This window comes from Eubalaena glacialis, chromosome 15, assembly GCF_028564815.1.
Source record: "Eubalaena glacialis isolate mEubGla1 chromosome 15, mEubGla1.1.hap2.+ XY, whole genome shotgun sequence".
NCBI classification, from domain to species: Eukaryota; Metazoa; Chordata; class Mammalia; order Artiodactyla; family Balaenidae; genus Eubalaena; species Eubalaena glacialis.
The window spans coordinates 48,725,184-48,747,858 of NC_083730.1; positions in this window are offsets into that span (position 1 = coordinate 48,725,184).

Sequence of the window (22,675 nt, forward strand, 5' to 3'; positions counted from 1 at the left end):
GAAGATAAGACCTATGCAGAAAGCATAATGACATGAACTGACATCTTGTGTTGTCTGACATGATGCCCTGAGAGGGGCACAGCCCCACTTCTGGATATGCATGCCAGAAACACAAACTCTGAATCTAATCCTGAGGAAACAGCATACAAACCCAATCTGAAGGATCTTTTGCAAAAGATCCTTGTAAGTACTCTTCAAAAATAATAGGGTCATATATGAAAAAGAAAGGCTGCAGAACTGTCCCAGTTTAAAAGGCAATTAAAACTAAATGACAACTGAAGTCAATGCTTGATTTTTGATTAAATCGTGCACCAGGAAAACAAATCTCTAAAAGATAATAATGGCAAAAATGACAAACTTTAAATGTGGGCTACAGAGTAGATAATCTATAAACTAAGGACAACAAAAGCAACAATCAAACCCAAATCCAGCTCAGTTTTTGCATAGAATAACTCAACTCCCAGACTAAAAACCTAGCAGAAGATGAAGAATGACCAATTACATATACTATCAGGGTGAAAATTATTATATGTAAATTATGCCTTCATTTAAGAAAATAAAAACAAAATAAAGACATTTTCAGCAAGATACAAGCTGAAAAATTGTTCTCTCCATTAAACCTGTAATCCAAGTTAAGTTAAAAATTTTAAGATTAAAGGAATCTGACACTAGATAGAAATGTAATTCTGGAGAATGGATCAAAGAACATGAAAGAGTGTAAATATATTGTTTAACATAAGGCCTTTTAAAAGTTATTATATATATATACATATATGTATATAAATATGCATGTATGTGTGTTTGTGTGTATGCATGTGTATCTTTAAATCTCTTTAAAAATTACTGACTGTTTAAAGTCAAAATAATAATGTAGTGTGGGCTATATAGCATAAATACAAGAATAAAATACTAAATGACAATGCGAACAGAGAGGAGACATTAGTAATATAAATATGTTATTGTAAAGTTCATACATTGTTCATGAAATAATGGAATCATTTTTGAAAGTAGATAAGTTAGATAGGTTAAAATTGCATATTTAGCAACCACTAAAAAATAGCAAAAACAGGCATAACTAAAATGGCAATAAAGGATAACAGATGAAGTATGAAAATATTTTTGACTAACCTGCCAAAGAAGGAGAAAGAGAGCAAACAAAAGGCAGATGGGAAAAACAAATTAAAAACAAAAATGTCAAAAGACACCATTAATGAAATAGGCAGGTAAGTGGTAGGCTGGGAGAGTATGTTTGTGACACAAAACACTGACAATAGGACTTGTATTCACAATATAGAAAAACTAAAATTCAATAATAAAATGGCAAAGGACACATTAAAAAGTGGCAAAAGTCTTGAACAGTCACTTCACAAGAGCAGCTACACAGATGACCAATGAGCATGTGAACACGTGTCTGGCATCATAAGTCATCATGAAATGGGTCTGCACTTGGGGTTTAGGGTTTGGTTTCTGTGTTTTGCTTGCAGCTCGTTCAGTCCCTAAGTTCTTCAATAACAGAGGCTGCATCTTCTACATCTTTTAACATCAGTGACTAGTGCACAGTTGGGGTGCAATAAATATTTGAAGGAATGAACCATACAAAGTCACAGAAAGTTAAATTAAAAAAAAAAAAACAGAGAAAGAAGAGAAGAAAACTAGAATGAGAAAGGGAGTGCTATCTGCTGAGAAGAAAGCGAACATTTCCCCAGGACCTCTGAAGAGCCAAGAGGTTGTCAGGGAGCCGGGAACACAGCCCTCAGCTCTGTTTGGCTTGGCGCTGCATATCTGTGCTCTTCTGTTTGATGAGCCACTCAGCACATTTCTTCCAATTTCAAGAAGCTTCTTGCTTTAAATTAGCCTTAAAAAGAGATTTAAATAGTTATAAGGCTCTTCAAAAATTTTCCACAGACACTGAACTCCTTTGAGACCTGCAGTTTCATTTTCAGCTCTACCCCAACACTTTACTCTCTATTCTTGCTGAGAACCATAATATCAATAAATTTTGGTACCAATTTTTTTCTTTCAGCTTTCAAAAGACAAGTCTAAAACACCCTCCTCATGAAGAGATCTGTGCCATAGTTTTCTTTTTCCCTCTTGGTAGCAATTTTATTAAATGCTCTCCATGACAATAATCCCCAAACTGAAACTCTTTCTTACACAGTTTTTACAATATTTCAACTTAGTTTGACTCTCTTGAAATACCTCACTGAGTTTGCATTTTTTTACACCAAGAGACCCTGATAAGCTATTATATGAAAATTGTAAATGACTCCAATTTAGTTTCAAAACATGAGACTTATGAGATTTATTTTGACATGAAACACTGAGGGTAATATGAAAACCTTATCTATTTAATAATTATCATATGTGAGTCAATATATACAAATTCTTTCAGAGCACTTATGAACCCTACTATAAGTGCACTAACATCTTTTTTCTAAAATTGGATGTCTTTATTTTGCTGATTTATGATGTTCTTCCTTAAAATCTGAAACTTAATTAGTTTGTCTTTTCCCTCTGCAGTTTTCCCTCTTTAGATCCTCAAACAACTTATTTACTTTAAAATTTAGGCTGCTTGCTAGAAATTACTACAAAAAGAAGTAATTAATCCTTTGTCTTGGTAACACTTGGTAAGCATAGATGAAATAAAAGAGTCTTATTATCTAATGCTAAATATTAACTGACATTTTGTTTTCTATACTGATTGGAGACTGAAATAGAATAAATATTATATGGTTAAATTATGGTGATACTGACCAGGGTTCCTGGCCTTCCATAATCAATAGAAATTGATGAGAGGCCAGACAAGAAATTCAGGCAAGGCTTTGTTGGGGCTCCTGTGGCTACAGAAGGCAGTGAAAACAACAGATTCCCTTGGTCACTCCCCTAGGAGGGGCAAGCTGGTTCTTTTTATGGGGTGAAGGTAGGGGTGGGTCCAGGGGTGGGGCCAGAGAGTTGGCTTAGGTGTTTTGCCCACCTCTTTGGTGGTGTTGAGTGCAGGGGGCATGCGCAGTACCCTGCTTTTACTCCCGAAACCCTGTTTTTCTCCTGGCACTTCAGAAGATGAAGAGATATACTATGTTCTTGGATTGGAAGAATCAACATTGTGAAAATGACTATACTACCCAAAGCAATCTACAGATTGAATGCAGTCCCTATCAAACTACCAATGGCATTTTTCACAGAACTAGAACAAAAATGTGCACAATTTGTATGGAAACACAAAAGACCCCGAAGCCAAAACAATCTTGAGAAAGAAAAATGGAGCTGGAGGAATCAGGCTCCCTGACTTCAGACTATACTACAAAGCTACAGTAATCAAGACAGTATGGTACTGGCACAAATACAGAAATATAGATCAATGGAACAGGATAGACAGCCCAGAGATAAACCCATGCACATATGGTCACCTTATCTTTGGTAAAGGAGGCAAGATTTTACAATGGAGAAAAGACAGCCTCTTCAATAAGTGGTGCTGGGAAAACTGGACAGCTACATGTAAAAGAATAAAATTAGAACACTTCCTAACACCATACACAAAAATAAACTCAAAATGGATTAAAGACCTAAATGTAAAACCAGACACTATAAAACTCTTAGAGGAAAACTTAGGCAGAACACTCTATGACATAAATCACAGCAAGATCCTTTTTGACCCACCTCCTAGAGAAATGGAAATAAAAACAAAAATAAACAAATGGGACCTAATGAAACTTAAACACTTTTGCACAGAAAAGGAAACCATAAAAAAGACAAAAAGACAGCCCTCAGAATGGGAGAAAATATTTACAAACAAAGCAACTAACAAAGGATTAATCTCCAAAATATACAAGCAGCTCATGCAGCTCAATATCAAAAAAACAAACAACCCAATCCAAAAATGGGCAGACTACCTAAATAGACATTGCTCCAAAGAAGATATGCAGATTGCCAACAAACACATGAAAAGATGCTCAACATCACTAATTATTAGAGAAATGCAAATCAAAACTACAATGAGGTATCACCTCACACCAGTCAGAATGGGCATCATCAAAAAATCTACAAACAATAAATGCTGGAGAGGGTGTGGAGGAAAGGGAACCCTCTTGCACTGTTGGTGGGAATGTAAATTGATACAGCCACTATGGAGAATAGTATGGAGGTTCCTTAAAAAACTAAAAATAGAACTACCATATGACCCAGCAATCCCACTACTGGGCATATACCCTGAGAAAACCATAATTCAAAAAGAGTCATGTTCCCCAATGTTCACTGCAGCACTATTTACAATAGCCAGGACATGGAAGCAACCTAAGTGTCCATCAACAGATGAATGGATAAAGAAGATGTGGCACATATATACAATGGAATATTACTTAGCCATAAAAATAAATGAAATTGAGTTATTTGTAGTGAGGTGGATGGACCTAGAGTCTGTCATACAGAGTGAAGTAAGTCAGAAAGAGAAAAACAAATACCATATGCTAACACATATATATGGAATCTAAAAAAAAAAAAGAAAAAAAGTGCTGATGAACCTAGGGGCAAGACAGGAATAAAGATGCAGACTTAGAGAATGGACTTGAGGACATGGGGAGGGGGAAGGTTAAGCTGGGACGAAGTGAGAGAGTAGCATTGACATATACACCTTACCAAATGTAAAATAGATAGCTAGTGGGAAGCAGCTGCACAGCACAGGGAGATCAGCTCGCTGCTTTGTGACCACCTAGAGGAGTGGGATAAGGAGTGTGGGAGGGAGGTGCAAGAGGGAGGGGATATGGGGATATATGTATGCGTATAGCTGATTCACTTTGTTATACAGCAGAAACTAACACAACACTGTAAAGCAATTATACTGCAATAAAGATGTTAAAAAAAAAAAAAAGGCATTTGGGGTTTTTTGGTCTGTTTGTATCTTTTGTCCAGAATTTGCCTCAACTGCACATTCACAGTTATTTTTAGTCCCATATAATTTCTTTGTATTTTGTTGCTCATGGAGACTTTGTCCAGGTGCAAGCATTGCAGCAAAGGGTTCCAGTTCCCAGCCTGTCTCAATGGTACTTTATTCTTCCTTGTTCCAAGAATAGATTTTTTAAAACATGCTTCTGTTATAGATTAAAAAGTGAGATAGTGGGAAATTTTTTTTTCAAGAAAGTTTGTTAAAAAGATAGCTTAACCTCAAAAACTCTATTTTTTTACCTCATTTGGGAAGAAGAGTAGAGAACATCAAATATTTCTCCAACTTATGCTGAATGCAAAGTTGAAATTGCTATGATATTTTAGTAAAATATTCTGTAGCTTTCAAGTAGCAAGAGCTCTTTTCTGACCTCAGGATTTTTACATTTTCCCATTATGTAGATTGACTGTTTTGATAGACCAAGGTGACTGATGGCTGAGTCTCACAAGGGGGGAACAAACTTGATTGTCTGTAAATTGGGAGAGAAATGAATACTCAGAGCAATTGTCAGTTATGTTTTTGGCATCACATTAGTTCCAAATCCAATAAAGCTTTGAAACCGCTAATAATTTTCAAATGGTCTTTGAATGACAATTTTAACAAAATTGGAGTGGTAGAAAGACAAAAATGAAAGTGATAGGAAAATTAAAAGGAGTCTTGCATATTATTTCTGATCCATATCATTTATATTGTCTCACTTTACGCTAGAATGTAATGAAATATTTGCCATGCACAGGAAGGGTTTTCCTGCAAATCTATTGGAGAGGTTTTCTATTATGTCTCCTGTGAAAGACTTAAATTTAGCACAACTAATATGAATAATAGTTTCTGAAACATACTTATGCATGTATGTATACTCATAAATTCTTAAATATTCATAAAATTGATGAAAGTATAGATTACTTCGTTTTGTAAAAAAGTAAACTTTTAGTTAATAAATAGGTTCAAAAATCACAAAATTATACATAAGAGATGACAAGAAAAGTCGCTCTTTATAACCTGGGTTCTCTCCTTTCAGGAATAAGCACTTGGGTAGTAATTAAAATGTGACAACAAAGTCATATCAGTTTTGGAGGTTCTTTCAAACTCTCCTTGGTTTCTTTTGTGTTCAGTAAGCAACCCTCAGTTTATAATTTGTCTTCAAACATAAATTGGCCAACAAGGAATGAAGTTTTGATCACTAAACATAAAAGATATAGCTCACTTGGTAACTATAATTATCATTATGAATTAGTTCACTTGCATCTTCATTTATACAAGAGTCTCTGGTGTGTTTGGAAACCATGGAAGTGTGTTGCTTGAGCACGATGACACAGCCGAGTTTCTGGACATGAAAAATGATGATCACATCTTGGATTGTTGTGATTCCAACCAGGTACTACAACGCTCTAAGGTTCTGCTAAACAAACATTTGGCATCCCTTGATTTTATCAGGATATTATTGTTGCAAAGTTCTTGTTCCAAATTTTACTTTGAAAATCTATGTATAATTGAGATAACTCTATCCTCTTAAATATGCCTTTCTAAAATATTTCCTCCATATTCTCACATAAATTATCAAAAGACATTTTAAAAGATTACTCAGTGTTTGTGTGTGTGTGTGTGTGTGTGTGTGTGAGAGAGAGAGAGAGAGAGAGAGAATATGATCTGAAAAACTCTGAATGTCTACACCTTCCAATTGTCAGACGTTCCCACCACCAGAATATCAGATAGAACAGATGATAACAAACAAGATATACTGCCTCAAAAAGACTCCTGATGAAATGAATAATGCTATGGTCTGAATACTTGTGTCCCCCACAAATTCTTATGTTGAAATCCTAACCCCCAAAGATGATGGCATTAGTAGGTGGGGCCTTTGGGAGGTGCTTACGTCATGAAAACGGAGTCCTGATGAATGGGATTAGTGCCTTAATAAAAGAGGCTCCAGAGAGCTCCCTCCCCTCTTCCTTCCTGAGAAGGCACAGTGAGAAGGCACCAGCTGTGAACCAGGAAGAGGGCTCTCACCTGAACATGACCATGTTGGCACCTTGACCTTGGATCTTTCAATCTCCAGAACTGTGAGAAATAAATTTCTGTTGTTTATAAGCTACCCACTCTGTAGTATTCTGATATAGCACCCCGAATGGGCTAAGGCAAACAAATAAAATAGATAATTCCTCCCCATTAACACATGGGCAGGGATTAAGTGAGCCATCAAAGAGATAGCATTAGGATAGAGGAGAGGAGAAAGTAGAACAAAATGATTAAGACCGTAGGCTTTACACTCAGATTGTCTGGGTTGAATCCCAGCTCCCACCTTGGAACATTTACCAAAGTTCCTTTTGCCACAGCTTCTCATCTCTGTAAGGGAGGTAGTAGCAGCAGTGCTTTCTGGGTGTTGTGAATATTAAATGAGCTTATATAATGAATGCACCTGACGTGTAGTAAGCATTTTAGTAACGTTAACTTTTATTATGACAATGGCACGTTCTAGGAGTTTGCAATTCTAAAAGGCACCAGGTTACAAATGGCAGATTTGGGTTATTATGACAGCTGTTACTTTCCTGGAATAATTTGGAATTAAAAAAAAAAAAAAAACTCTGATAGTTAACACTGATAGTGTAGAGAGCAAAGGCAAATGTTTCTCTCTCAAGATCTCTTAGGACAGCATACAAATCTACATATAATTGCTTATATGATCAGCAGATATTTAATGAGAGGCTCCACAACCCTACCAAACTATCACGTGTGGCTATCACCAGTAAAAGAGACTATACTTACCTAACTACAGAAATGTCCCCATATGTACATACTGGAGCATATATTAACTTATATGCACACATTTTTGTGAGTTTGTCAATAAAATAAAACATTGGTATTTTAAGGTCTTTTCTTAGGTATAGAAATGTTTTCACGGCAGGTATTATAATGTTTCTTTGATATCTGTGACATTTTGTTGTAGATTACAAGATTCTTCCAATACATAGAATGGGAGATGTATTAATGCAGTCCAATTTCTTTCCACAAACCATCTATCATCCAAAGTAAAATAAATGGCTTTCAATAAGAGATTTAATCATAAGCTAAAGAGAAATGGAAGATTTAAAGCAAGATTACAGAAAAGAAATGAAGCCATAGCGGGAGTGCAGAATGGGATGTACAGAAGGGCATCCTGCCTGATTTTCCCACCCTGGGTTTTTCCCCACAAAGACCTAGTGACCAAGGGATTGAATGGTATTAGTACGCACTGTCTTCAGCTGGTTAAAGCTAAATCGTTATCACATTAACACCATCCTCTAATTAATGGTTCCCTATGTTGGTCAAAGAGTAGCATTTTCACACATCACTTGACCACATCACTAAAATCCTTCTAAGTGAAAGAAGGAAAGATCCACTTATAGATCACGAGAGGAAATAGAGATGGGAGATCCCAAGATATTCCCCAAACATTCTAGAATCACCCACAGAAAAAGACAAATGCATGCTCACCCAAGCACTTCTACCTCACAACGCCCTTTTTCCTCTGCCCTCGGAAAAGCCATGGGAACTTCAGGGGTTTATAGTTTATTTGAATATTCTCATTTATTTCTCTGAGGATTTTCTAGGTTGGAGTTAAAAACAAACAAACAAACAAACAAAAAACGGAAGAACTCAAAGTTCCTTATAAATAATCCAGAAGTGCTAATTATCATGTCTCTGTAGCCTCACTCATACAGTATAATACTGTTCATTTTAATTAGAATTTTTCTGAATAAACATTTAAATGTTACACTTACAGTATAGTGCTGGAGTCTCAATTTGTATCATTCCTAACACCTTGTTTTCCCAGCAGGGTATCATTAAGACCAATGCTTCATATACCTGGGAAGAAGAAAATAATTCCACTAAAGGATTTACTCCCCCCAATTTTTCCACTTGCTGATACCCCGTCCCACTCTCTGCCCTCAAGCAATGGATTGTGAACTATTTGTTACTTGGTTCCAAAAAGCTTTCCTTTGCCAAACTATAAATACTCCTCTTACTCAAATTTTTCATATTTTCTTTCTAAAACAACCTTTGGAATCTGGAACTTTTATTAAATTATTTTGCAAATTTTGAAATGCTGTTGCTAAAACTACAACCCATAACCAAAGGTGAAAGGCCGCTTAAAATTTCCACTGTACCAATTAAGTTACTGAATGCAGGAGAAACATCCCCTTTACAAAACATGATTAAAATCTGATATAATTAGTTTTTCATAAAGATGCATGAATTTTAACAAGCTTTAACAGTTTCACCTTGAGTCTTTTTTTAAAAACCATATAATGTTTCATTTCTTCTATCTTTTTTTCAGCTAGTCTATTGGTATTGAACCAAGTGTATGTGGTTTTCAAGAACTATGACTGAATTGACAAGGAAAACTACTAGGTTAAACTGGTGACATGAGCTGTTTTAAGAGAAATTCATATTATACAAAATAATTTTTATTTGAAAAATTAGCTTAACTTCTGAATGGAGAGTAATGCTTGCAACCAGAATGTGCTATTTAATGGTAAAAAAAAAAAAAAGTCAATGCATTACTGTGTATTAGAATGCATGTTACATTGTATCATTTATCTCACATTTTTGCATTTCAAATCCCTAAACTTACATAACACAGGGAAACTGACATTCAAAGCAATCTTTACGAACAGTTTTTGTTTCATAGCTTTAAGATAAGCGCTTCCACCTGCTGCAGAAAAAAAAGTGTCAACAGAATCCACTTAATCAGTTTTTGTCAGTTATTAAAAGAGAAAAAATCCACAAATTTATGATTCTGTTATCTTCTCCATTTTCTGTTTGCAGCTTATACAATTTTCATGCTTTCAAATTATAACAATAGTTTAACATTTTAAATACTTTTTTGGCACATCACTGAGGAACATTAGGGATATTTGCATTTTTTTCTGTTCTTTAGCAGCTCATTGATGATTTTCATCATCCCCCATTGCCCCAAAGGAAATGTAGCCTTGCCTTTGCCTATAGAGCTATTTATCATCTCTAGAAATTTGTCACCTGGCTCTAAATGATTTACTCAGTAGACCTGAATAATTCTCTACTTGGTCCTTTTCCCCTCAAGCAAAGATACTGCTGCATTTAGACAAGAAAGAGTCTGTTTAAGAAAACCCTAAGATGGGGCTTACCTGGTGGCGCAGTGTTTAAGAATCCACCTGCCAATGCAGGGGACACGGGTTCGAGCCCTGGTCCGGGAAGATCCCACATGCTGTGGAGCAACTAGGCCCGTGCACCACAACTACTGAGCCTGCACTCTAGAGCCCACGAACCACAACTACTGAGCCCATGTGCCACAACTACTGAAGCCCGTGGGCCTAGAGCCCGTGCTCCGCAACAAGAGAAGCCACCGCAGTGAGAAGCCCGCGCACCGCAACAAAGAGTAACCCCTGCTCGCTGCAACTAGAGAAAGCCCACGCGCAGCAACGAAGACCCAACGCAGCCAAAAACAAAATAAAACAAATTTATAAAAAAATATATATTAAAAAAAAAGAAAAAAATCCTAAGGCATTTACACAATTGAAATAAAATCCCTCTTCTCTAGGTGACCTTAAAGACAAAATAGTGGTGTGATATGGGAGAAAAGGCTGAGGCTTTTTCTGTCCGTTTTTCTACAAAGTAAGTATAATAAAATAATGTGTAATAAACTCATTTTTATCACTATAAATGCAAGGATTTAACATTCTTGCACATGTATAATTATGTATATATAATTACATCCTTCCAGTATAATCATATAATAATTTTGTTACATTAATAATCAGTGTTCATATTATGACTTTAAATCTTATTTACCGCTGAACAAGGTAGTATATTAAAACTATATAGTCATTTCTTCTATAACTTTCTGCTTTCACTGGAGTTAATAACTGCCTTACTTATTTGCTTTGTTTTCTCTTAGTTTAACTCCAAAATATCCAATAGAACTTCTTCTTAACTTGGAAGATAATTATCAATCAGTATCTTTTAAATTTTTTAATTGGACCCTAGATTTGCATTCTCTAGACTTGCTGTACTTACTCTCTAAAACTTTCTGCTATCATTATCCTGGAATTTTCTTCTTCTTTTGCTTATATTGAATCCTCTATTGCCTGGGTTCCATATTTTTCTGTTTTAGAATTACAATACATAACCATTGAGTTCCTAAGAATGGGAACACGGGACGGGGGGAGGAGGGGGAAAGTTTTGAGAACTTGCATGCCTGAAAATATATTTCCTTTACCCCCAAAATTGATTGTTAGTTTGGGTAAAGAATTCAAGGTTAGAAATCATTTTCTATCAGAACATTGAGGGCGATGTGCCACTGTCTTCCAACTTCAGATGTTACAGTTAGAAATACAATGCCTTTCTTAATATCAGTTATTTGTATGTGAGTAATTTTTTTCTCTCTGAAAAATTATAGCATGGCAGGTTTTTTATTTTGTCTTTCAATATTTTAAATATGTTCCTCTGCTATCTTCATGCTTGCATTGCTTTTGAAGATAAATCTACTGACATCCACATATTAGTTCCTTTGTATATAGTATGTCTTTTTACTCTGGCTATTTTAAAATTTTTCTCTGTATCATTAGTTTTGAGAAATTTGATAATGATATACCTTGGTCTAGTTGGTTTTTTGTTTTGTTTATGTTAAAAAAAAACATTGAGCGCTTAGGATTTTTTGAGATTTGTGAATCTTGGGTTTTTTAGTTTTCACCAAACTTAGAAAATTTTCAGCCATTATTCTTTCAAACATTTTCTGTTCCACCTACTCCTTTCAGGAATTCCAATTACATGTATATTAGGCCACTTGACACTGTCCCACATCTCACCGATGCTCTGTTCATTTTTTAAAAAAATTCTCTTTTCTCTCTGTGCTTCATTTTGGATAGTTTCTTTTGCTGTATTTTTAAGTTCACTGATCTTCTGCAATGTGTAATCTGCTATTAATTTCACTGAGTACGTTTTTCATCTCAGTTATTATAGTTTTCATTTTTAAGTTTGATCTGGGGCTTTTTATACCTTTCTGGTCTCTACTTAACTTTTTGAACATGTGGAATACATTTATTAATGACTGTTTTAATGTCCTTCTCTGATAATTCTAACATCCAAGTCCATTCTGGGTCAGTTTTCGTTAACTTTTCTCCACATTATGGGTCTTTTTCTCCTACTTCTTTTCATGCCTGTTGTTTTTTTATTGGCTGCCTCACAGTGTGAATTTTACCATTTTGGATGGTAGATATGTTTGTATTACTGTAAACATTCTTAGTCTTTGTTCTGAGATATGTTTTAGTTACTTAGAAACGATTTCCTTTCAGTTCTTGTTTTGAAGGTTTGCTAAGAGACTGAAGCAAGGCTTAATCTAGGGCTAATTCCTCCTCACGAAGGCAAGACCCTTCTGTGTACTTAGTTCACCACAGATCTTGAAGTTTTCCCATCTAATTGGTGGAAACTAGCACTATTCCCAGTCCTGTGTGAGCATCTAATTCTTTCCAATGATCCTTTCTCTGGCTCCAGGTAACTTCCTTTCACATATGCATTCATTAGTACATAGCTGAACACTTGAGGGGACCCTCTGTAGATCTCCAGGGTTCTCTCTTTGAGCTTCCCTTTTCTCTTCAGTACTCTGCCTTTGAACTCTGTCTGGATTGTTCTCTCCAGATGCTCATTTCCTTTATTCCAGGTCAGAGGGTCTGCTGGGCTCTACCTGAGTGTCTCTTCCCTATGCCATGGCCTGGAAACTCTCTCAAAGCAATATCTGGGCTTAATATAGGGCTCACTTTATTTGTTTCTCAACTTTGGGATCACTGTCCTTTGTTGTCTGATGTCTAATGTCTTGTCATCCATTGTTTCATATATTTTATTCGGTATATTGGTTGTTTCAAGCAGGAGAGTAAAGTTATACCTTGTTATTCTATCTTGAACAGAAACAGAAGTCCCATCTATCAGTGCTCATATTTTTAATTTCAGAGAGTTTATTTAATCATTTCACACACTTTTCTATCCTTCCTTTGTTTATAGAATCAATGTCTTGTCTTATCTCTCTGAAGATTAGTTTGATTCTGTTTCTGTCTTGTTTTTGCAAGTAACCTTTGGACATTTCTGTGAAATGTGAGATGTGTGCTGTGTGACACATTTGGGCCGAGGCAGTAAAAAGATTCTGAGTGATTCTCTAGCCTCATTCTCCTTATGCTTAGGAGACCAGCAATGCTCCAGATGGCCCAGTATCCCTCAGACTGGATCTCTGAATGACCATATGGAGCAAAGCCCTCCTGGATACCTACAATGGACTTTGCATGAGTAAGGAATACATGTTTATAAGCCTTGAGAGTTGGAGGTTGTTTTATATGTAGCTGAAGTCTAATGTATCTTGACTAATACCTTGACTCCCAAAGAAAAGTTTGAGTGCCCATAGCATCTTTGTTTCCCTAACTTTGTTTCCCTAACTTTTTGCTTTTTGCTTGTCAATCTATATTGCAATGTGCTCTCTCCAATAAAGGCTCTTTGAAGGCAGAGGTAATGCCATGTATCCACAGTTGCTCAGAAAATATTGGCTGAAAAGATGAATGGCGGGGTTTAAATCTTTTAGTATAACATATTGAGTGTAATTTATGCTTATGATTATAATAACCATATGGATTGAGACAATGTAGACACATTAGCAGTAAAAATGGAATATAATAAGATAATTACATTCATATATAATATTTGGGGAAAATGCCAGCTTTTCTTTGGCTTTTTCTAATTCTTTTATGTAGGAAGGATTTATTGCATACCTATTAATCATATGCTGTGCTTCTTTCTAGGATATGACCCAAAGAATAAGAGAGAGTATTTGAATTGACTTCTAGGACTTACAACCTTATCTGGGATTTCAGAAAAAAATGGCATAATAGGCTGTCCTTATTTTTTAAAAAATGTATGGCCATATCAATTCAAAGCTTGCTGGAATGATTTTAAATACTACTTTCTCTAGTGGAAAGATTACGTCCAACTACTAATGCATTTGTCCATGAGCCAGTTGTGTAGCAACACTGAAAAGTATATAGCTCTAAATATGTTGGCTCCAAAAGTGTGTGTGGCAGAGTTCTTCCTTTATTTCCTTCCACTTCTCTTTTTTCTCTTCCATGGAAGTTAACTTTTACTCCAATAAAATACCCATTTATTTCCCAACATTTACTGTCTGGTGAAAAATACTGACAACCATATTCTGGTTCAGTTGTTTTCTTGTTTTGTGTATAGAATTTTAGCTCCTCGAGGACAAGGCAAAGAGCACATCATATCTTTTGTTGTGATTAATTTGGCAAGCATATCTCCATACTTAAACATAGTGTAAGTATTAACATGTAGCTGCACATGTCGATAATTTACATGGAGTTCTCTTAAATATATGAACTCAGAAAAATCTTGATTAAACTAATCTATGTCAGAATTGTTTGTATTCATCTCATACAATCAATATTTTTAAGCATTTACTATGTGCAAATCACTTTTCTAAGTGCAGAAAAGGGGAAAAATCAAGGTAAACTCTCCTCTCTGGTAGAGCTTACAATTCTAAAACATGAAGATCAGATTGGTCAAGTGCTATGAGTAAAAATAAATCTTGAAAGGAACAAGAGAGTGCCAGAGGATAACAATGATATTGTTTTTCATAATTTTGTACTCTAAGGTATTGCAATATGAATGACTGTAAAATGTTGAACATTTTTCCATCATAAAGGGTTGCAGTTTAATTTCTTACCACTACTTATCTGACTTCTCTTTTGATCTCCATTCTTAAAATCATGGTGAATAATAGGTGACTCTTACCTACTCCTGGGTGGATGCTGTGAAATATACACTCTAATTAATGTGTTTATAATGCACTGGCTTGAAAAATTATATCTCTGTATCTCTCTATATTTATTGTATGGATTGAGTATTTAAAATCTAAATAATTAAAATAATTAAAGCAACATCAAATGAGTTAGTTTTAAATCTAGAAATAGAATTTGTATCTTTTAATTTTAGTAAGTGTGCCAAGCAGAACTTGCTAATAACTGAGAAGGTGCTTTCTGAGTGCTGTACATGTTATTTAATATTATAAAGTAAATACTTTTCAAGTTATATAAGTTTCTACAGAATCTGCTTTTCATTTAACTTGACTTCAAGTGATCAAAATCTGGAAGAATAAATTCAGAGATATTTCCTTTCAATTATTATATTTCTGCATGATTTGGTAACATGTACTTTTGGAACACAAGGTTTGACCTCAGGAAATCTGGTGTTTGTTTTCAACCTGCTGACTTCTTGACTGATCTTACCCAAGTCATGTAACCACCTGCTTGAGTTTCCTCATCTGAAAAACAGAGATAAGAATAGTTTTTTGCTGTTACTGTTATAACTGAAATGCGAATAGCTCTAAAGCTTTGGTATACAGAAGAGTCATGCCATGGCAAGACAGTATAGCAAAACACTGTAACTTTAACCTGATCCTGCACATGGGGTACTCACCCTCTATTGCCAAAGTAATTTATCCCACAAGTCACAACTATTAAAGTTTGACTGCTTCAAAGGTCAGAATCAAGTGATCTATTATGTTTGGCTGGGATCCCACTGTCATACATTCTCTGAAATTTTAAAGTCAGAGATAAAAGAAGTAGATAGAGGAGAAGATAGATACATTATTAGTGAAAAAAAGTCTACCCCTGACCCTTCTATGTTCCATCTCCATTCTGCATCCAGCATCTATGTCAGACTCCATACTCAAATGGGTAATTAACTTTGAGAGCCACGAATATGTGCCAATTTATTTGCTTGGCAATGTATGTGGTTGAAGTACATGGTCTCTTTACTTAAGGAGCTTAGAGTCAAATGGGGGGAGAAATAGTAACATGGGAAACAACAACAAATTACTCAGAAATAATCACTAAGACTCTCTGATACAGATGATCACTCGTGTAGGAGTTATCAGGTATATCTTGTTATTAGGTATATTAGGGCAAACTATATTTCTAACTATCTCATTCAGTCCTTTTGAGTTAATACTACTTATATTGTCCTTCTGTACGTTTAACCTGTTCTCCATTGCTGCCTCTTCTATAGACCTGAGACCTTCTCAACTTCCCAATTTTACATTAAATAAAAATAATTTTAAAATATACATTTAATACCGTCACTTTCTGCTTCTTTTCACAAGTTTCTAAAACCATGATTCTAGACTCTGTCAGACTTACCACCTTCTTTATATTACAGGTATTTTTAACACCCAAATTTCTATCCTAAAGTGAAATGCATAGATAATAACCTACCTACGGCATGTATTTTAAAATAGCAGTACAGGCAAGGTCCATATCAAGATGGCTCTGATCCTGAGTTCAACTCACCTCATGGACATACACACCAAAACTTTCTACGTGTAGAACAACTGTCTCTGAGAACAACCTAAATACCAGCAGAACAGATTTTCTACAATTATGAAATAACAGGTGCAGCTCCGCACACAGCAAGAGTTTGCGGTCACCATGGCAATGCGGCAGCTGGTGGAGGCGGACTGTGGGGTTGCCAACCTGCTCCTGAAGCTGGCCGGGCACTTCACTTTTAAAAAAAAAAAAGGAAATAACATAAGAAAGAAAAGGTCACACTGAGATGGGTAGGAGGGGTAAAAATGCAGTGTAGTCAGAAACCACACCCCCAGTGTGGTGACCCACAAGCAGGAGGAGCATTACAAGCATAGAAGTTCCCACCCAGGAGTAAGTGGTCCAAACCCCACAACACGCTCCCTAACCCAGGTGACCTGCACCAGGAAGACAAACCACCAAAACATCTGGCTTTGAACACCAGCCGGGCTTACATGGGGAGAGGTGGGAGAGATGTCAGAAATAGATTCTCTGCTCTTTTTCTTTTTTTTAAAGATTTAATTTTATTTATTTTTGGCTGTGTTTGGTCTTCGTTGGTGCACACGGGCTTTCTCTAGTTACGTCGAGCAGGGGCTTCTCTTGTTGTGGAGCACGGGCTCCAGGCATGTGGGCTCAGTAGTTGTGGTGTGCGGGCTCAGCAGTTGTGGCGCACGGGCCTAGTTGCTCAGCGGCATGTGGGATCTTCCCGGACCAGGGATTGAACCCTTGTCCCCTGCATTGGCAGGCGAACTCTTATCCACTGCGCCACCAGGGAAGTCCAGATTCTCTGCTCTTGAAGAGCTCATGCACAGACTCACTCACTCTAAGTCCTAGTGGAGAGGAAATAGCTTGAAAAGTACCCGGGAAATATCAGAAGGAGATTCATTGAATAATATTGGTACAGGTGCCAGAGGGGTAGAAATCAGGTGGAAATTTATCTAGGAAAAAACTGATAGGCACCATTTTTAAAAACCCCCTTATCAGCCAGCTGGCCTGACACTGGGAGGCACCATTTCTGTCACTCTCAGTCAACCTAGCTATCACCGTGCACCCTGCCCTGGCTGCTCCTGCCTGCCTCACTGGGCTGGTGGACTTGGCTGGCACCAGTTTCCCTCCAGAGTGGCTCCCCCTTCATAGGGCCAGCCTCACACACCAGTATACCTGCAAGAGTCATGGCCATGCCTCACAACCAGTCTCACCAGATGCCAGCCCCACACGTCAGCATGCCCACAGCAGTCTTGGCTGAACCTCTCAGCCAGCCAGGTGAGAGGCTAGCCCCACATACCAGCAGTCACAGCCGAGCCTCTCAAGACAGTTGGGCCAAGGATCAAGCCTGCCCACCGGGGCCTCTGTAACAGTCTCTGCTGAGCTATGCAACCAGCTAGGCTGAGGGCCAGCCCCACCCATTAGCACACCCACTGTAATTGCTTCCCAACAAGAGGGTACACGCAACCTACACAGGAGATACTCCTGAAACACCTGGTTCTGATGGCCAGGAGGGATTTTTCCACTGACCCCACAGGACACTTCTACATATGGTCACTTCTTCAAGATGGGAAGATGTAGGTGACATACCTAATAAAAACAGAGAGTTAGGCTAAACAAGGAGACAAAGGAATACCTTCCAAATGAAAGGACAAGATGAAACCCAGAAAAAAAACTAAATGAAATGGAGATAAGCAATTTACCAGATAAAGAGTTCAAAGTAATGGTCATAAAGATGCTCACTGAATTGGAAGAAGAATGGATGAACTCAGTGAGAACTTCAACAAAGAGAAAGAAAATCTAAAGAAGAATCAATCAGAACTGAAGAATATAATAACTGAAGTGCAATATACACTGGAGAGTGGAATATTACTCAGACGTAAAAAGGAATAAAATCTGGTCATTTGCAACAAAATGGATAGACCTAGAGGGTGTTATGCTAAGTGAAATATGTCAGACAGAGAAAGACAAATACTGTATGTTTTCACTTATACGTGCAATCTAGAAAACAAATAAAGAAACAAAACTAAACAGAAGCAGACTCACAGATACAGAGAAAAAACTGGTGGTTATCAGAGGGCAGAGCAGTAAAATAGGTGAAGGTTATTAAGAAGTGTAAATGTTCAGTTATAAAATAAATAAGTCACAGGGATGTAATGTACAACATAGGGAATATAGTCAGTAATATTGGGATTAATTTGTATGGTGACAGATGGTTACTAGATTTGTAGTGGTGATCAATTTAAAATGTATATAAATGGCAAATCATTGTGTTGTACACCCGAAACTAATATAGTATTGTATGTCAACTATTGTACAATAAAATAATACAAAGAAAAAAATGCATAAATAAAAAGTAGTACAAAATTCTAAATATAAAGGAAAGATGAAAAATACCTTATAATAATATACATTTTAGTTTAAAATGTTTGTACATATAGACACATAGAGATATAATGAAATAATAAGATACTTGCACTAGAATGTAGAATATTTCTTAATCCAACAACTAGAAGTTTGATAAAAATGTGTTGTACTGGAATCTCAAACATTACATTGCTATTTGTGTTCGGATTTTCTTAAATAGTGAACAACTCTTGGCAAAGTAAAATCATCTGTTGATTTACATGATGATTGCTTTTCTGGAATAAAATTATTGTGTAATAAAACTACACAAAAATATTTGTCAAGTTAAATGGAGTGGGGTTTTAGGTGAAAAAACTCAACTTTTTTTTTTTTTTGCTATATAAATATCTCACGGATTTTTCAAAAGCTGCTCAAAATGTAGAAAAAATTCTTTATGTGGTACTGTCCCGTGAATTGCCAAAAGTCTAGCTTCCCTGACTCACCTCAAGTTAATATCAGAAGTACCTTCCAATATATGTGAAACTACTCATGCATCTAAATTGCCACAAAAAAGCAATAATGTCCCAGCGAGAACACATTGTATAAAAGGCGTATTTTACACTATGGATTCACGTTTCCTCTTTAAATTTATTTCTAAGCACAATGAATCTGGGTCTAGCCTTCACCATTTCTAGGTAATATTCTATTGTATAATATACCACATTTGTTTAACCATTCATTGTCCCTTTGTTGGACATCTGAGTTGCTTTCAAATGCTATTAAAGTACTAGTACAAGTCTTCTTATGGACATATGTTTTTACTCATCTCAGGAATTTCAGGATTGAAATGAGTGTAACTGCTGTGTTATAGAGGAGGTGAATGTTTAACTTTGATACAAATTGCCAAATGTTTCCCAAAGTGATTCTACCATTTTACACTCCCATCAGCAAATTATGAGATGTGCTTCACATACCCACCATTGTCTAGAGTTTTCCATCGTTTTACTTTTAGACTTTCTAATAAGTGTGTTTGATCTAATTGCAGTTTTAATTTGCATTTCTCTGATGACTCATGACTTAAAGAATGTTTTGATGTATTTACTTGGTCACTTTTATGTCTTCCTATGTAAAATGTCTCTTCAAGTCTTTGCCCATTTTTAATTGGATTTTTTTTGTCTTATTTTTCTTGAATTCTAAGGAGTCTTCTTTATATATCCTGAAAACAATTCTGAAAGATACATTTATGGCAAATATTTTCTCCCCGTCTGTGGTTTGCCTTTTTAATTTTCTTAATATTATATTTTCCAATACCTAACTCTTTTACTTTGAAGAAATCCAAGTGTACTAATTTTATGAAAAAAAGAGAGCCCTTGATTTATTTCGTATTTAAGGAATCTTTACCAATCCAAGGATCTTGAAAGCATTCTGTGTTTTCTTCTAAAACCATGTTATTTTAGTTTTTACTATGATTTAATGTTTGTGTATGTTGTGAAATGAGGATCAAGATTTAATTGTTTTTTGTTAGTTTTTTTACTTTATTTATTTATTTATTTTTGTCTGCGATGGGTCTTTGTTGCTGCTTGCAGCCTTTCTGTAGTTGCGGCGAGCAGGGGCAACTCTTCGTTGCGGTGCTCGGTCTTTTCATTGCAGTGGCTTCTCTTGTTGCGGAGCACAGGCTCTAGGCACATGGGCTTCAGTAGTTGTGGCTCGCGGGCTGTAGAGCGCAGGCTCAGTAGTTGTGGTGCATGGGCTTACCTGCTCTGCGGCATGTGGGATCTTCCTGGACCAGGGTTCGAACCCATGTCCCCTGCGCTGGCAGGCGGATTCTTAACCATTGCGCCACTAGGGAAGCCCGGCAAGATTTAATTTTTACCCATTCAGATATCTCATTGCTACAGCACTATTTATGGATCCCTTAATGATTTACATTGATAACTTTGTCAAAAATCAATTGTGGACTCCATTTCCAGACACTATTCTGTTTATTGATCGATACGTCTTTCTCAATGGTGATATCTCACTCTTAATTAGTATGCATTTGCAATAAGTTTTGAATAGTCAAGATAATCCCAAGAAGAAAATTCTGACAAAAATCCAAATTGGAAAACTAAAGACTTCTCTGAAACTTCAACAGCTTGAAACATCAATATGTTCCTTTTCACAAAATTCAACCTTTTTAGCATCATATATTGTTCCTTCCCTCTACTTTTTTTTGTTTGTTTGTTTTGAAATAAGTTTGGAATTACTGTAAAGTAACCAAATTAAATAGTAAGATGTTTCCTGGATACCCTTCACACAGTTTCCCCTAAATGTTAACACAATTTAAGGAACTGATATTTCCTTTGTAAATGTTATAATTCACCAATAAAATCATCTGGGCTTGCAAGTTTCTTTTTGGAATATTTTAAATTGCTACTTTAATTTCCCTCATAGAAGTACAATGATTTGACTTATTATTTTCTTCTTGAGTAAATTTTAGTAGATTGTTTCTTTGAAGGAATAGCTCTTTCATCTAAATTGTCCAATTTATGAGCACTGAATTTTTCATAGTATTTCTTTATTATCCTTCTAATTCTATGGGGTTGTAGTAAAGTCTCTGTTTTCATTTATTAATAATTTACATCTTCTCTCTTATCTAATAGTTCAGTCTGTCTAGAGGTTTATTCATTTAATTGATTTTTTTTCAATAAACCAGCTTTTGGTTACAGTGATTTTCTGTACTATTTCCATGTTTTCAATTTCATTGATTTCTGCTCTACATTTTATTAATTTCTTCCTTCTGCTTGTTGTAAGTTCAATTTGTTTTTAAATGTAAAAGCTTAGAATTCTGGTTTGAGACTTTTCTTCTTTTACAATACAAATAGTCACTGCTATAAATTCTTCTCTAATTACTGTTTTAGCTACATAACCAACAATTTGATATGCTGTATTTTAATCTTCATTTAGCTTAAAATATTTCTAATTTCTCTTGAGACTTCTCTCTGACTCATAGTTTATTCAGAAATATAGTGTTTAATTTCCAAATATTTGCACACTTCAGACATCCTTCTATTATTGTTTCCTTTTTAAATTCTGTTATCATTCAAGAACATCATTTATGTGATTTGTATTGTTTTAAATTCATTAAAGTTTGTTAAGGTTTGTTTGTGGCTGAGAATATGGCCCATCTTAGAGAATGTTCCATGTGCACTAGAAAATACTGTGCATTTTGTGTTCATTGGGTGGAGAGTTCTATAAATGTCAATTAGGTAAAGTCAGTTTGTTCAAGCCTTTTATGTCCTTATTGATTTTATGTCTACTTCTATCAATTGCTGAGAAAGTAGTGTTTAAGTCTCCAATTATAAGTTTGTATTTGTCTGTCAAGTTCACTGATTCTCCTTTTGGCTATGTTAAGTCTGCAAATGAGCCTACTGAAAGTATTCTTCCTCTCCATCACTGTGTGTGCATATGTGTGTAACATTTCTGTTGATTCTTTCTCAGTTTTTACAGTTTCCATCTCTTTGCTGAAATTACCCATCTGATCTTGTATGCTGTCCACCTTTTCCATTAAGCCCTTAAACATATTAATCACAGGTATATTACATTCTTTGTCAGATGGTTTAACATCTACATCATAGTTAAGTCTTGTTCTGTTGGTTGGTTGGTTTCTTCACAGGGTGTTTATTTTTTTCTTTCCTTCTTGATGCTTCATAGATATTTGTTGAAAGCTAGACAGCTTAAGTAGGGTCATTAATTATTGAGGTAAATGATTGTTATGCTTCCTTCTACCAGACATTAATGTGGAAGTTTGAATTAATCTAGATAGAAGTTGGACTGAATTTGAGGTTGGTTGTTGCTATGGTTACTTTTAGTGCTCTACAGCCTTCAAATTTCTCTAGGATATCTTCTATTTAGTCTTTAGAGTGAGGGTTGATTTGCCAGGCCTTCTTCTCCTTTTCATGCATGTCTTCCCACACTCCTTAACAGCCTGACATATTTTACTCATACTTCATGTTTCAACTCAAAATTTATTTAATTTGTAAAGCTTTTCCTAGCCCCC